Below are 16,612 nucleotides of genomic sequence, written 5' to 3'. Positions count from 1 at the left end.
CTTCCCAGCCTCCAGAACTATGAGAAATAAATGCCTGTTGTCTGTAAGCCATCTAGTCTATTGTATTCGTTATAGCAGCCTGAATGAACTAAGACAGTGCTCAATATTAGGATATATTAGGTGCTCAATAAATGTGTCGAATGCATTCATAGCTATCGAAGTAACACTGCCTAAATACTAATAGTCAGACAAGTGTTCTTCCCCTTATACTCCCCGTTCCTGAAACTAGCCATGAATCAGAATTACCAGGGAAGGTTTTAAAAAGCACAGATTTCTGGGCTTCATTCCTGTTCTTTGTATTTTTATGAAGTTTCCCAGGTGATTCTTATGGGTCAGCCAAGCACCTGTGCTCAGGCCAGAGTTTGTAAATCATTGCACAGTGCTTCCTTTCATGACCCTTTAAGAATAATCACATTTGGCTGGGCACAGTGGCTCATGCCTGTAATCCCCGCACATTGGGAGGCTGAGGTGGGTGGATCACCTGAGGTCAGGAGTTCGAGAACAGCCTGGCCAACATGGCAAAACCCTGTCTCTACTAAAAATACAAAAATTAGCTGGGCATGGTGGCACACGCCTATAATCCCAGCTACTCAGGAGGCTGAGGCAGGAGAATTGTTTGAACCCAGGAGATGGAGGCTGCAATGAGCTGAGATTGTGCCACTGCACTCCAGCCTAGGTAACGGAAAGAGACTGTTTCAAAAAAAAAAAAAAAAATCACATTTAAGAAGTCAAAGCAATGATGTGTAATTGATTTTAGAAAGATCTGCATTAGATTAAATTTGGTTAAATTTGTTTTAAATGTGTTTTAAATATGAGTTAAAGGATAAACTCCCAGCTCTCCAGAAAACTCTGCACTCTATAGTAATTCATTTACTAATGGTTTTGGAGAGCCAGTTTTTTTTATATCACTCAATTATTTATTTTTCTTCCTTTCCTAGCTCCTCTGAAATGGATTTTATTTCTTATATTAGTTTCCTTGGTGTGACCACTTCTCAATATCTTTTGCTCCTTTCTCCATTTATAGTTAAGGGAGCTCTATTGCTTTATTCCTCAAGTCTCTTTTGTAATGAAAGGTACCTTTTCAGTCTTTGCTTTCTAAAACTCATGACACTTCATTCAACCCCTCTGTGGGTTGTTTGAGTCTCTGCAATGTACCTAAATATTTCCATTTACAAAAGAAATGTGTCCTGGGTTTCTTCTTTCCATCACATTGAGTTGATCAGTTTCTGTGGCTTGTAAGGGCCCGGCTGAGGAGAGGAGCTGGTGTGGGTGGGAATTTGGCTGACTCCACGGTTTTCCATATGCACCATGTGCTCCTTGTGCTTGAGCAGGAAGCTGGTCTCCACTGACAGACCTGGGAGCAGGAAAACAGCCACTGTGTAGGTGGTTTTGAAGAAACCTCCCTCTGTTTTTCCTGTACCCAGCCGGTGTAAGTTTTTGAATGGTGGTGCTAAAATGACTTTCAAGTTTTGCCTTTGATTTAATAGGATTTCAGGCTTGTGTTAAATATTGCCTGTGGTTTTGGACTTGTATTTTAATGCATTTTACAAGACAATTTATCTCCAGTTTCGGTTTTCCATGAGACACATTTTTGTGCAAGTGTTTATTGTTTTTAATTTTGATTATGCAATTTGATTTAAATCCAATGATCTCTCAGTGGAAGTTTATACTACTTTTATTGTGGGGGAGGAAAATGAATTTGTTATAATTTTCATTAGTATTATGATTTATGTGATGTGAAGTTACATTCTAGATGAAAGCGACAAAATACATGTTATTTTCTAGATAATTTCCTAAGGTGTATAGTTTTCAGATCACCAAAAATATTGACAAATTTAACATTTCCATCTTCCACTATTATTATTTTTGCTTTTTTTTGCTAGCTAGCAAAGCATATTTGTTTAGATTCTCCTTGTTCACAGGTGCTTAAAATTTAATTGAAACGATACAGCATTTACAAAAAGAATACATGTTTTGGAGTTGAGAAAATGTCAAAATAAGTTAGTGGAACATCTTTATGGTCTTCAAGGATTTATATTCTGAAAGAACATCTTCATTCTGCCTTGTCCCAGAAAATTAGCTGCTTCATGTAAGGACAGGAGGGCAATTTCAGGTAGAAACCCTAGGATTGTTTGTTAACCTGTCGCTGCGTTGTCCTGAACATATAGAATGGCACAGTCTTCAGTAATTATTATTTAAGTTGGTGAAGTGGTTCACTTTGGTTATTTAATGAAATATCCTTTTCCAAGTTTTGCTTAACTTTTCCATATATCTCAAGGAAAATCTGCATTATAATCTTGTGTGCTAACTTAAAATATTAGGTTTCAAGGTTAAAACATTTAAACCTAACATTAGTTAGGTTTAAAAATCCATAAAGGCCTATGACTGTCTCCAAGGTAGTATTTATATAACATAAGGTAGTGTCTTTTAAAGTAGCAGTAGTGGTAGCCATATGTTGTGCTAATGTATCTTCTCAATGCTGAGAGCAATTGACCGTTTTACATATACATGTTTTATATATACATATTAAAAATTATATTTTAAGATTTAAAAAGTCTTGATAGCAGCTGGTTTTTATGTATCACATGTAAAAATGCAGAGTATAGTTTTGGGGTTGTCATTTAAAAAATTATTTCAGATGGAGTCATAGCTCTCACAATTAGAGCTGTTTCATATTTGAGGGTGGTTCATTATGAACTGTTCCTTAGATAATTGGTCTCAGCCGACTTGGTATTTTTAATATGTACTAACAAATATTGAATATACTTTTCTGCTCTATTTAAACCCAGAGTGTGACCATTATCACTTACTGTGATAGGCAATTAAGTGATTGTGTAAGAGATAGCTTTTATAATGTCTAGGAAATATGGTATTTTTTAATATGTTGGGGCTATAGTAGACTGATAGCTAAGTTTAAAGCAGGGATGGTACTTGGTAAATTCATGAGCTTTAAGTTCAGCAGTGAAGTGTCCAAGCTGTGCAGTCAGATGGGGTTTTAACTTTGATTTTGTCATTTATCATCAGTGTAACCTCAGTCAAGTTTCTAAGTTTGTTTTTCTTGTCTGTAGAATGAGACTAAGGTATCTACCTTATTGTGGTAATTACATGAAAAAATACATAATCTGATTAATTAACATAGTTACATTTACACTTCAAAGTTACAGACTATATTGTAGATTATAAGCTTGATTATAAACTATTAGGGACTTTTAATCAATTAAGTTATTTGCTTTTTACAAAAACACTATGATTTTGAAGGTCTTTTTTTCTAAGTAGGGGGCCTAGAAACCTTTTTACTTAGCAGATTTCTGATAAAAAATCTTCACTTTCAAATTGAATGTATAGGACGGTGGAGCTTGAAAAAAAACCTTAAGAGCAGATGTATTCCACCTGTGCATTTATTGGTAGGAGGCTGAGCCCTGTAAAGTTTAACTGACTTACTCCAAGTTGAAGTACAAAAGGAAGAAAAAGCCATGAATTTGATCATTGCTTTTTATGGGCTAATTATGATAATGGGTATTAGCCCCTTAAGGAAAGCAGAAAAATGGGACAGTCATCTAGACAATAGGGATCTGATACATTTAAAAAATAAACTCTCCAAATATTTAATGATATATATAGATCATAGTTATATGGATCATAGTTTTGTTGTCTTGCTGTAATTATTGTCAGTGCCTCTTTCACCCTCAATAGTGTCTCAATTTGGGTAATATATTATGTGCATTTCCTGTTTAACTGTGTTTATATAGGCAAAGAGAGGCAACCATCTGGTGAATTGTGGACTGGGTCGATCCGAAAAGAGACTACTTTTTTTCTTGTTCTAAAACTGAAGTTCAGCTGGAATTACTGAACCATTGCTCAACACTTCTTTCATCTTCTGAATATAGTCTTCTACAAGAGAAGTTATTAATTGATTGGAGGAGATGAAAGGATCTACTAATCTGCTGGAATTATATGCAAAATGGTGAGAGTGTACATGTGAGCATTTTTCTGGGAAGTGTGTCCATGTTTTCTGTCAGATTCACCCTAAAAGACTAAAAACCATTGCTCCCTTTATGTTCTATAAACAAATTCCTGGCCCCTGTTGTGCTCCTTATTATCAAATCTGTAAGAGACAGAAAGAAATTAATTTCAAATAGTCCTTTTACAATTAATATACCTCTATAAATTTAAAACTCTTCAGTGAAAATTATTACAATGAGCCATATGAAATGTTGACAAAATCCCTTGAATGTGAGGTGCATGATAAGAGAGCTCATTTACAAGGAAGGGGGAAGGCAACACCAAACAGCGGGTGTCTGAAATTCCTTTATGCCAGAGTAATAGAATTCTTGCCAGTTTTTGACCTGAGGGAATGAACATTTCATATGGTTTACACTGAATGATCTCACAAGCAAATTTAATTCAACACATTGTATTGAGATCCCACTTTATGAAATCATTGTACAAGGGACTGTTCAAGGAGTATACATCCCTCCGCATTTTAGGAGACTATAGAGAGTTTTAATTTGAGAAATGACTAGATTTGTATTCAGTGTGACTCAGTGGCAGTCTGACTCAGTACTCAAGGAAATCCAGTTCTAGTCAGGGACACAGACATTTAAGTAACTAATATAATGCACAGCAGAATAAAAGTAAGCATTAAGTAACGTGCCGTGGGTACACAGAGGAGAAGCAGGGTGGGCTTCCGTGAACAGGCCGTGAACAACAGGATCTCCTCTTGTAGAGAGCAGATGAATGGATAGAACAGACTTGAGGAACTTGATTTGCCATGGTTTTTTCTTGTTATTCTTTCTTCCTGCTTTAGTCAAATTCTTTCTTTCTGCTTTAATCAAATTCTTTCTTTCTTTTCTTTTCGTTTCCTTTTTTTCTTTGCCCTTCATCCTTTTTTTTTTTTAAGTGGGAAGGCAAAAAAAAAATTTCTTAAAATGACTAACAGAAGAGCACATGCTTTCAGAGTGCAAATCACTGAGCTCTCTGGGATAAAGAGTCTAAATATACACTTAAATCCAAATATAGACAGAAAAGTATCTGCTGGGTTTCCAGGGAGCACACTGACCAGTTGAATGCAGTTTGCTTTATTCTCTGTTTTTTTTTTTAAAGAAAAGTTAAGTTTTAAAAATTGTAACTATCAGAAAAAGGCAGTATAATCGCTCAATTTTAAATAACTGCCTAACTAGGGAGCAGAGTCCCAGGAGAGGGCTGGCAGAAATAGCACAGGCTTTTTTTAGCTGCCTGTATTTTAACTTTACGTGGAGAAAAATGAAATCTCTGTAATCAAAGTATGTACAAGTATGTATGGAATTAGAAGGCCTAAATTGTTAAGTGGGTAAAGAATTCCTTCAAAGAACATGTAAAAATTCAAATATAATGATATTTTCTACACACACAGAATTATATATTTTAACCTAGTGATAAAAAGACATGAGCTCTATCAAGAGAAAAAGAAAAGCAGAATATACAGTTGCACCCACAGTTAATAAGAACTGTCTCTGGCAGAAAATAATTCTTATTACTATGTATTTAATTTGTAAACATTGAAGGTCTTTGAAATTTTGATTTTAAAGCTAATTTTCTAGAACAAATAACAGAAGCATACAGATACTGAAGGTCATCTCTCCTAACTTTCCTATTTCATAGTTGAGGACTTGGAAGCCCAGGGAGAGACGAGGTGGCTTGGTCAAGTCTTCTACTCCATTGGTTATTTAGTGCCATAGCATCTGTGTCACTTATTTTAATGAGTTTTCAAAATTCATGACAACCAAAAATTGTAATTAGGTATTTTTATAAGGATATATGAAACTTGACATCAATGATTATTACATTCCAATTTTCTATTTGTTCTAATTGTTTCAAGAAAAGAAGGTTTTATTCTTTTCTATACAGGTTCTCTGGATGTGACTACATACTTGGGAAGGGAAGAAGAAAATGGAAGCAAATATCAAAATCTTAGTTCTCAATGTTTTAACTAACAGTTTAGTTCAGATATAATTCAGAACTGAGTACATACTGTAAAATGCCCTTGTAGAGTGCACAGTTCAATAATTTTTAGTATGTGCACTATATTGTTCAGATATCATTCATTACCTCTTTTTTTTTTTTTTTTTTTGAGACAAGGTCTCACTTTGTTGTCCAGGCGTAGTACAGTGGTGTGATCACATCTTGCTGCAGCCTCAACCTCTTGGGCTCAAATGATCCTTCCATCTCAGCCTTCTTGGTAGCTATGACTATAGGTGCATGACACCATGCCCAGCTAATTTTTTGACTTTTTGTAGAGATGGGGGTTTTGCCATGTTGCACAAGCTGGTCTCGAACTCCTGTACTCAAGTGATGCACCTGCCTCACCCTCCCAAAGTGTTGGGATTACAGGTGTGAGCCCCCATACTTGGCTACTTCTATTTCCAGAATATTTTTATCTCTCTCTCTCAAAACCCCATATCCACTGGGAGTCATTCACCATTTTCCCCCTTTTCCCCAGTCCCTGGCAACCACTATTCTGCTCTGTTTTTATGGATTTGCCTATTTTGAACATTTGATATAGATGGAATTATACAATATGTAGCCTTTTGTGTGTGGCTTCTTTCACTTACAATAATGTTTTCAAGATTTATCCATGTCGTACTATGTATCTGTACTTAATTTATTTTAATGGTCATGTAAAAAAGTATTCCAGTGTATGGATACACAACAGTTTGTTTGGCCATTCATCAGTTAATAGACATTTGAGTGGTTTTCACTTTTTGCCTATTGTGACTAATACTGCTATAAATAGTCACGTATAAATTTTTATGTCAACATAAGCTTTCTGATTCTCTTGGTGTATCTGCCTAAGGGTAGAGTTGGTGGGTCATATGGTAATGCTATGGTCAACATTTTGAGAAACTACGAGGCTGTTTTGCAAAGTGACTTTACTATATTACATTCCCACCAGCAATGCATGAGGGTTCCAACTTTTCCATATTTTCCTTTAAAAATTGTTAGTGTTTTTTTTATTATTATAGCCATCCTAATAGGTATGAAGTGGTAGGTCACTGAGGTTTTGACATACATTTCCCTAATGACTAACGATTTGGAGCCCCTTTTTGTGTGCTTATTGATAATTTACATATCTTCTTTGGAGAATATCAATTCAAATCCTTTGCTTATTTTAAAAATTGGGTAATTTTATTTTTAAACTATTGATTTGTAGAAGCACTGGATATAAATCCCTTATCAGATATATAAATATTTTCTCCCATTTGTGGGCTGTCATTTTATATTCTTGATGATGTCCTTTAAGGCACAAAGATTTTGAATTTTGACGTTATATCTAAGGTACCACTGCCTAATGTAAAGTCATAAAGGTTTACTCCAATCTCTTCTTCTAAGAGTTTTATAGTTTTCACTCTTCCATTTAGATATATGATCCATTTAGACTGAATTTTTGTATATGGTATGATATAGGGGTTCAAATTCATTCTTTTGCATATGGGTAGAGAGTTGTTCTGGCATTATTTGTTGAAAATATATTCCTCCTCCATTGAACTGTCTTGGCACCTATGTTAAAAAATCAATTAACCATAAATTTAATGATTTATTCCTGGGATCTCAGTTCTTTTCTACTTATCTATATTTCTACCCTTATGGCAGTCCCATATTGTCTTGACTAATGTAGCTTTGTAGTAAGTTTTGGTATCAGAAAATGCAAGTCCTCCAACTTTGTTTTTTCAAATGTTGCTTTGGCTATGTTGGGTCCATTACATTTCCATATAAATTTTAGGATCAACTTATCAATTTCTGGAAAAAAAAGCCAGGAGTTCTCAATATTTACTGAGGAATAGTTTGTTATAATAAGACCTAGGTACCACAGAGACTACAGAGATGAAATCCAGTCTTTAATCCTAAAAGAATCAACAATCTTGTAATAACACATACATGTCAACCATCAGTTTATTGCCTGCCTCTCAGCTCCAGATTCACTCCACAACATATGCCCTTTGTTAATAGGCAGAATTCTTTTAAGTGTCTCCTCCTTACAGTGAGCATAATGCTAAGTTTTCTTAGTAGAGGCTGTTGGAAAGATGTCTCCTGCTGTTTCTGGCTGCTGCATGGCAAGTTGGTGGAGTGGGTTTGAGGACATTTGGTGGAACTCTGTTTTGGCCACATTCCTAGAATATGCAGTCACTAGGTAACCTTGCAGTTTCAGCCTATCCTGGCAATAAGCTTCCCATGGACCCCTTGGCATGGAAACTGGTGTCCCAAAGTCTTCCTGACCACATGAATGCCCCAATTCCCTGTGCAAGCCTGCATGTGGATTGTCAACAGCCTGAGAGTTTTCCCCCGGAGACATTACTCTTTATTTGGGCTCTGTGGCTTGCCTGCTCCCTGGATTCCCACCACCTATGCCTAACCATGCATCTGGCTTCTGATCTGCTGAGCTCTGGCTGCACTCTGTAGGGATGCTTCCTGCTCTCCTAGTGACCCCAGACCAGCTCGGGCTAATGCAAACCAGTGAACTTTTCTGTTTTGGTTATCAGGCTAAACTATACCTTCTCCAATGAGGTCTGAACCCCAGGTCTGGGGAGGGGGCCCCCTTACAACTTTGTTCTTCCTTGATACTCTTATTCAGCCCTAGGGTACCTTATAGTTTTCTTTTACTGTCCTTTTTTCTGTATATTCATTTATCAGAGTTTAATAATTCTTTATATTATCCTTCTTCTATGTAACCTACTGTGTGCTTGGATCCACACTAATACAACAAATAACATTACAGTTCGGAATTAGTAGGTTATATCTTAAGAGATCTGCCAGTGAGATAAGGATTTGGCGCTTACAGTCTGTTGATGGAATCAGGAAAGAATTAATGAGGGAGTGCAATTTAAGATGAGCCTTGAAGGATGGATAAAGATTTCCTTTGAACTTGCCATTAGGGAGCTTATCGTTTTAAGATGATTGCCCAGATCTCCACTTCAAGGGTAAAGACATTTACAAACTGAATTATACTATTTGTCCCAAACAGCTCTCCTTTACTCCTAACTGACAAGCTTACCCTGGATTTTGTTAATGGTCTGGGTGGAGTTGCTAAACAAGGATTTAGAGATGAGCAGAAGAGATACCTGAACCTAAGTGGGTCCCTGACCCCCAAACAAGAAATATTTAAATGACATAATCTCCTCAGAATTACTTAATTAAATGTCTGAAAGAAAGGCTTTGATGGACTGTTTAGTTTAGTTAGAAATGAACACCTACAGCCATATGTACCAATTACTTTCCTCTCCAAATGTTTGCATACTGTTGGGTAGATGTGGCCTACGTTTTGGAAGAATTTTTTTCCTTCGAAGTAGTCATTACACTGTTTTATTTCCTATATGAACACCGAGTACACATTACTTTTCATTTCTTTTTGCTTGCCAAGCCTTTTAATTTTCTTTCATCTCTTTACAAATATCGAATAAAAAATTACGATTTGCAGGGCTATTCAAAGCATGGTTCCTGGACCAACAGAATCAGCATCATTTGCGAGCTTATTAGAAAAGCAAAATTTGGGGCTCACCTCAGACTTAATGAATCAGAATATCTGAGGGGTGGGGCCCTGAATGTGTGTTTTAACCAGTTTTCTAGGTGATTTTATGTACACTAAAGTTTGAGAAGCGCCAGTTAGGATTTTACAAATTGCATTTCATTTGAGACACATTCTAGAATTTAAAAAATATCTGGGATCTTAAAAGCCACTTCCAGTTGGAAGTGTGTATCTCTAGCATCCCTGATAGGTTGGCATCTAAATGCTGCTTGACATTTTTTACAGACGTGAGTTCACCACCTCACAAATCAATCTGTTATATTTGGGAACAATTCAAATTATTGAAAAATCTCAAGGCCAGACACAGTGGCTCTTGCTTGTAATCCCAGCACTTTGGGAAGCTGAGGTGGGAGGATCCCTTGAACACCGGAGTTCAAGACCAGCCTGGGCAACACAGCAAGACTCCATCTCTACAAAAAATAAAAATAAAAATAAATAAATAAATTAGCTGGGCATGGTGGTGTGTACCTGTGGACCCAGTTATTAAGGAAGTTGAGGTGGGAAGGCTGCTTGAGCTCAGGAGGTTGAGGCTGCTGCGGACCATGATCATGCCACTGCACTCCAGCCTGGGCAAGAGAGCAAGAATCTGTCTGAAAAAAACCAAAACAAAACAAAAAAAAAGAAGAAGGAAGAAAAATCTTATTTATTATACATTTAATCCAAATTGAGTTGATTGCTGCTTTTGATCCTTGCTCCCAATCCTCCTTATGAGGAGCATGAAATAAATCTAGTTTCTTTCTTTCTTTTTTTTTTTGGAGACAGTCTCCCTTTGTTACCCAAGCTGGAGGTCAATGGCACAATCTTGGCTCACTGCAGCCTCCGCCTCCTGGGTTCAAGCGATTCTCCTGCCTCAGGGATTACAAGTGCCCGCCACTACACCCTGCTAATTTTTGTATTTTTAGTAGAGACGGGGTTTCACCATGTTGGCCAGGCTGGTCTTGAACTTCTGACCTCAGGTGATCCACCCGCCTTGGCCTCCCAAAGTGCTGGGATTACAGGCGTGAGCCACCGCACCTGGCCTAAATCCAGTTTCTTTTATACAGTCCAGACATTTAGATATTTGAGACAGCTGTCTGCTCTCTCCTAAGAATTTTCTTCTCAAGAGAGAATATCCTTAGTCCCTTTACTTTCCCCACCTAATAATGCCTTTTGGATTCTTCATTCAGAATGTATTTATATGTCAATATTCTGCCTAAAAACATCACATCCAGGCTGAGCATGGTTGGGGCTCATGTCTGTAAACTTAGAACTTTGAGAGACTGAAGTGGGAGGATGGCTTGAGCCCAGGAGTTCAAGACTGGTCTGAGTAACATAGCAAGACCCTGTCTTTACAAAAAAAAAGAAAAAGAAAAACATCACCCCCAGGAACAAATATAAACTTTTCCAAGATGTTTATCCAATTAAGGCTATTAAAGATTGTTCTGCCAGATGTAGAAATTAATTGAATCCTCTCCTGGACTTTAGAAAGTTGAATTCCAAGCCTGATTTTGGACAGAACACTCAATTTCTGTGGATTTAATTAAAACTGGAATTACTATGTGGCACTTAAACCTGGGGAATTGCTAATGTTTAAGGAGCAGATATTGCCAATAGAGCTTTTGAAAAGAACTGAAATGGAACGGTCACAAAAGCCAGAAGAATCAGTAGAAAGTCATGTTGCAGCTATTTGATTCTTTCTCTTAATAGGTATGTGCTAAGACCTCAGTCTGGACAAGTCCCAGGAGCCTGGGTTGGGCTTTAAGACAGGGTGTTCTTTGCCCAGGGTGCCATAGTTCTACATAAGGAATCAGGGGTAATTGGCAGATACAATGTTCTGCTGGTGGGCAAGGTTGGAGTAAAGATAAACACTCCAAAACTGGGTCGAGCAGGCCTGCATGAAAACAGATTGTTGGTGAAGAAAGGACAGATGACTGTGAATCGATAGCAGCATGTTCTCATCCATGTCCTTCCATGCTTGCTTCCATAGATATGCTGGAGGACTTTAAAGATCAGAAGACAAGTGACATGCCTGTAATCTCAGCACTTTGGGAGGCCAAGGCAGGTGGATCACTTGAGGTCAGGAGTTTGAGAGCAGCCTGGCCAACACAGTGAAACCCTGTCTCTACTAAAAATACAAAAATTGGTGGGGACTGGTTGTGCATGCCTGTAACCCCAGCTACTCAGGAGGCTGAGGTGGGAGAATTGCTTGAATCTGAGAGGTGGAGGTTGAGATGAGCCTAGATTGCACCACTGCACTCCAGCCTGGGTGACAGAGCAAGACTCCATCACGTCACCCCACCTGCCAAAAAAAACAAAAACAAAAACAAAAAGAAAGAAGATGCGTGAACAGTTGAAGGTCAAGAGCACAAAATTACAAAGTTTTGACACTGTCAAATGACAGAAGAGTTAACAACAACCAAAAAAACAAGGGTAGAAAGATTATTGAACCCAATAGAATGCTTTTGTTGCAGTATAAAATGGAATTTAAACTGGCTAAACAAAAGAGATTTATTTGTTTGCGAATTAAATAGTGAAGATGTAGAACCATCTTCAAGAGTGGCCTCATCAATCTTTCTCTGGGATTCCGTGGGCCTTGCCATCCCCCATGTGTTATGTTTATCCTCAGGCTAGGCCAGGGGGTCATTTTCTGGGGAAGAGAACATGTAGTTCCTGAAGGGTTGATTGAAAGGCTTGTGGTTTGCCTTGATTAGCTTACTTCTGGACCAATCACTGTAGCTAGGGGGAGTGACTTGCACTGTAGAAGGAGATAGTATAATTGTTTTTTAATGCCTTATGATATGTTTGGCTGTGTCCCCACCCAAATCTCATCTTGAATTGTAACTCCCACAATTCCCACATGTCACAGGAGGAACCCGGTGGGAGGTGATTGAATTATGGGGGCAGGTCTTTCCTGCACTGTTCTCATGGTAGCAAATGAGTCTCACAAGGTCTGATGGTTTTAAAAACGGGAGTTTCCCTACACAAGCTCTCTTTTTTGCCTGCCGCCATCCATGTAAGATGTGACTTGCTCCTCCTTGCCTTCTGCTATGATTGTGAGGCTTCCCCAGCCATGTGGAACTGTATGTCCATTACATGTCTTTTTTGTAAATTGCCCAGTCTCAGGTATGTCTTTATCAGCAGCATAAAAATGGACTAACACACCTCCCAAAACCCATGGCTGCTAAATAGTGGGGGAAGAGTGAGTCATCACTTGAGCAGACTGCAACTCCAGGCCTACATAATCTTAATGCCTACTGATCTCTTGTTTCTTCCAGAAAAAGCTCCAGGGAGGGCTTTGGAGGGATTGGTCCATGTGCTCTTTCTTGAACCAATATTAGGTTTAAGGGGGATAGGCCAGACTTGTGTGTTAGCTGCCGGAGGTGAATGGGAACGGTCAGCACCACACAAACAACATGGAACGAACTCCTTATAGTCACCACAGTCCTTTCAGTGGGTTTCCTGGATTAGTGATAGTGATACCACAGTTATAAAATAGTTTCCATTTTCTGCTCCAGAGAATGATTTTATTTTCATTTTTGTTCTTTGTAGAGCTTCTTATTTATGTGTTTTTATAATCTGTTGACTTGGTTTTTTAAAAACTAATTTTCCTTTCATTTTCATGTAAAGGATCAGTGATATCTTTCTTGGTAATCTGCAAATTCCTCCAAAGCAGGTGTCCTCTTCTTTTCTCTCTTCTCTCTTCTCTCTTTCCTCCTCTCCTCTCCTCCCCTCTCCTCCCCTCCCCTCCCCTCCCCTCCTCTCCCCTCCCCTCTCCTCCCCTCCCCTCCCCTCCCCTCCTCTCCCCTCCCCTCCCCTCTCCTCCCCTCCCCTCCCCTCCCCTCCTCTCCTCTCCCCTCCCCTCCCCTCTCCTCTCCCCTCCCCTCTCCCCTCCCCTCTCCCCCTCCTCCCCTCTTCCCTCCCCTCTCCTCTCCCGTCCCCTCCCCTCGTCTCCTGTTTCCTTCTCCCTTCCCTTCCCTTTCCTCTTCCCTTCCCTTCCCTTTCCTTTTCCCTTCCCCCTTCCCCCATCCCTTCCCTTCCTTCTTCTTTTGTTTATCTTTAAGACTTTTACTACCACTTCAATCATGGATTTTTAGTAGTATGCTAGAGCTGGTTCTTTCTGGCTCTCTAGGGTCAAGAGCTAAATGTTCAGAAACTTTTTGAGTTGGTTGTTAAACCATTAGTGCCTTAAAATTGTCCCTGGGGGAGTATTTATACCATGGAAATTGAAAATGCTACAAATCAGGACTCTTCTTCCTCAGCCAGTTAGCTGTAAACCACTAATCTCATGTCAAAACATATTATAATAAAAGGCTTTTCCTGTGTTATAATTCATCCTCTAGGAAGTAAATTGTAATTCCAGTTTCCAAATTCTGTCTGTATTGTGTTTAAAGATTTAAAAGAATAAAATTATTAGGAGATTAAGTATAATTTTTCACATAATATTGAGCCCATTATATTTTTTTCTGATTTCAAAACCTGAGAGTCTTAAAAAAATAAAAAGACAAGCCACAAATTGGAAGAACATATTTGCAAGTACTATATCTGGTAAACTATTTGCATCCAGACTACATAAGGGATATTTATAACTCAATAACTAGAAGATAAACTATCCAACTAAAAAATAGGGAAAAGAGCTGGGTGTGGTAGCTCATGCCTGTAATCCCAGCACTTTGGGAGGCTAAGGTGGGAGAATTGCTTGGGCCCAGGAGTTTGAGATCAGCCTGGGTAACAGAGCAAGACCTCATGTCTCTTAAAAAAAACAAAAAACAAAACAAAACGAAACAAATATATATGTGTGTGTGTGTGTGTGTGTGTATATGTGTGTGTATATATATATATGTATGTATATATATATAGAGAGAGGCAAAAGATATGTATAGACTTTTTTTTTGAAACAGAGTCTTACTCTGTTGCCCAGGCTGGAGTGCAGTGGCACAATCTCAGCTCACAGCAACCTCTGCCTCCTGGGTTCAAGCGATTCTCCTGCCTCAGCCTCTGGAGTAGCTGGGACTACAGGCATGTGCCACCACACCTGGCTAATTTTTGTATTTTTTAGTAGAGATGAGGTTTCACCATGTTAGCCAGGCTGATCTGGAATTCCTGAGCTCAGGTGATCCACCCACCTTGGCCTCCCAAAGTGCTGGGATTACAGGCGTGGACCATGACACCCAATCTGAATAAACATTTAACAAAGAAAATACAAAATGGCTAATAATCTCAAGAAGAAATGCTTAACACCATTAATCATTAGGGAAATGCAAAATAAAACTACATGCTATTATTACATACCTACTAAAATGGCTATAATAAAAAGACTGATAATATCAAGTTTTTGCTAAGATGTGTGTAGAAATTGGAAATTTCATACGTTGCTGGTTGGGAATGCAAAAATAGTGCAAGCACTATGGAAAACAGTTTGGCAGTTCCTCAAAAAGGTAAATATAGAATCTTTAATCCAGAAATTCCACTCCTAGATATATATCCGAGAGAACTGGAAACATGTACCCACACAAAATTTGCACATGAATGTTCATTATGTATAATAGCCAGATGGAAACAATCCAGATGTTCATAAACTAATGAGTGGATAAATAAAATGTGAGATATTATCTACACAGTGGAATACTATTCAGCAATAAAAAAAATGGCTATTGATACATGCTACAACATGGATGAACCCTAAAACATTATGTTAAGTGAAAGAAGCCAGACACAGAAGACTATCTTGTATAATTTCATTTACAAGAAACCTTAAGAAAAAGGCAAACTTAAAGTGACAAAAAAAAAATCAATTGTTGCCTGGACCTGAGGTTAAGAATGTAAGTGATTGCAAGTAGCCACCAGGGACTTTTTTGGAGTGATGAAAATATTTTTAAGTGAATAGTGGTTGCTACACAACTCCATAAATTTACAAGAAATCATTGTATACTTACGTTGAACAAATTTCAAGATATATAAATTATGCCATTTCTTACCCTGCCACCACCTAGTCGCGTGGAAGTGGAGGCCCAGGTGCATTTAAGATTCAGCTTCACAGGTAAGCCACAGCCATGGCCGAGGAAGGCATTACTGCTGGAGGTATAATGGAAGTTAATACTGCTTTACAAGAAGTGCTGAAGACCGCCCTCATCCATGATGGCCCAGCATGTGGAATTCTTGAAGCTGCCAAAGCCTTAGACAAGTGCCAAGCCCATCTTTGTGTGCTTGCATCCAACTGTGATGAGCCTGTGTATGTCAAGTTGGTGGAGGCCTTTTGCGCTGAACACCGAATCAACCGACTTAAGGTTGATGACAAGAAACTAGAGCAACAAGCAGGCCTCTGCGAAACTGACAGAGAGGGAAAAGTGGTTGTAAAGTGGTTGGTGGCAGTTGTGTAGAAGTTAAGGACGCTGGCAAGGAGTGTCAGGCCAAGGATGTCATCAAAGAGTACTTCAAATGCAAGAAATGAACACATAAAACTGGTGCATACCAACATGCACACGCACACACACACACAAATTATGGCTCTTTAATAAGGCTGTTTCAAACAGCGTGAAAGTCACAAATTCACTTATGTATTTCTCATTAATAAGTAAAAGTAATAAGCATTCAGGGGTTTAACCTTTTCAGCTTCTTTCATCTGCACTCTTCAAACTTCGATGAGTGGGTCAGAAACATTGAATATGCATACTTTTCTAAGGAACAAGATATTTAATCTTTTCCTCAGTTTTAGAATCTAACCTACTGAATGAAAAGATTTTAGAGTTATATTACAATTTGATGACTGCTTATGTGGAAATTAACTATCACAAAGAAAATTGGGAGACATTACCAGTAATACGCTTGCCAAAGTGGAAAAAGTTTTAATGATATAAAAACATAACTAAATAAAAACACATGGAAATGCATGCACACACACACAAAGTAAGAAATTTATTATCAAGGATGACTTTGGATTTTTAAAATATAATCTTATTCTACATACTTTATCTAGGTAGATTGTTATTTACCTTTTGACAGTATTTTCAACTGTGGCACATTATAATTTTCTCTGGGCACTGCTTTTATTATTTGATTGTTCTGATAATCAGGAAG

General features: G+C 38.1%; 1 pseudogene; it reads left to right on the top strand.

Annotated features, from left to right (window-relative positions):
* The first annotated feature begins 15,588 nt into the window (after positions 1 to 15,588).
* Positions 15,589 to 15,986, top strand: LOC471277 (small ribosomal subunit protein eS12-like; annotated as a pseudogene).
* The last annotated feature ends 626 nt before the right edge of the window (positions 15,987 to 16,612 follow it).

This window comes from Pan troglodytes, chromosome 3, assembly GCF_028858775.2.
Source record: "Pan troglodytes isolate AG18354 chromosome 3, NHGRI_mPanTro3-v2.0_pri, whole genome shotgun sequence".
Lineage (NCBI taxonomy): Eukaryota > Metazoa > Chordata > Mammalia > Primates > Hominidae > Pan > Pan troglodytes.
This window is presented reverse-complemented; position numbering and strand designations above follow the sequence as displayed.